Below are 1,089 nucleotides of genomic sequence, written 5' to 3' on the forward strand. Positions count from 1 at the left end.
GTTTACAGATAAATTTTTGAAAGCAAAGTTATTTGCTAAAGGTAAAATATTATGTCATAAAGTAGGTTTATCGCTTTGGTACCTGCTGCCTTTGAGAATGGTACCTGCCTTTTAGGCTTCAATTCAACAGCTTCCTCTGCCTGAGTATAAGAGGAAGAATCTACACCCTACATTTTTAAGTGCCTTTCTAAAATAACAATACTACTATACCTATTTTTAATTAGAAGATATCAAAATTTCACTGGGAGGGACAAAACTTCAGGAAGAATAAGCTACCACACTACTTTTTATAAAACTATACCCTAGCCCAGTAATGGCGAACCTATGACATGCGTGTCAGAGGTGACAGGCGAACTCATTTTTTTGGTTGATTTTTCTTTGTTAAATGGCATTTAAATATATAAAATAAATATCAAAAATATAGTCTTTGTTTTACTATGGTTGCAAATATCAAAAAATTTCCATATGTGACACGGCACCAGAGTTAAGTTAGGGTTTTTCAAAATGCTGACACGCCGAGCTCAAAAGGTTCGCCATCACTGCCCTAGCCTAAGACAGATTCTGATTCCCAAAAGCAATTTTTAATTTTTAATCAATTCCTGCCCTCTGGGGGATCTGCTTAGAATCACAATCCCAGAGAAGGAACCTGATACACAAAGGTTAATAAAGGTTTCTAGTGCAAGGTCACAGAACTGGGGGTAAGTAGCGGGGACACTGGTGTCACAGTGGTTCCCTTTTCTAAGAAACCAGACTCATCCAAACAAGGAAACTAAATGGCAGGGCGGTGTACAATGAACTCTTTAAGTTACTCCCACACCCACTCGCCCCTAGACGCCTGCCCAAGAGCCCTGCATAGCTGATAAATGATGCCTGGTCACTGTGTTTTCTCTGAAACTCCTAAATCAAGGCTGTGCCTTCTCTGGAATATACATCATACTGTAAACTAAAGAACATGACAAAGAATTGGCTCAATGCAATTTATGTCCCAACATACATTTCTATAAATACCATCAGGCTGTGCACCAAGCAAGCACAGTGCAGTTTTGTGCAATTTAGGGTAAGATGCTCCACATTTCTGGGTCCCAGTTT

Source organism: Myotis lucifugus, unplaced genomic scaffold (assembly GCF_000147115.1).
Source record: "Myotis lucifugus unplaced genomic scaffold, Myoluc2.0 scaffold_22, whole genome shotgun sequence".
In the NCBI taxonomy this organism is placed as follows: domain Eukaryota; kingdom Metazoa; phylum Chordata; class Mammalia; order Chiroptera; family Vespertilionidae; genus Myotis; species Myotis lucifugus.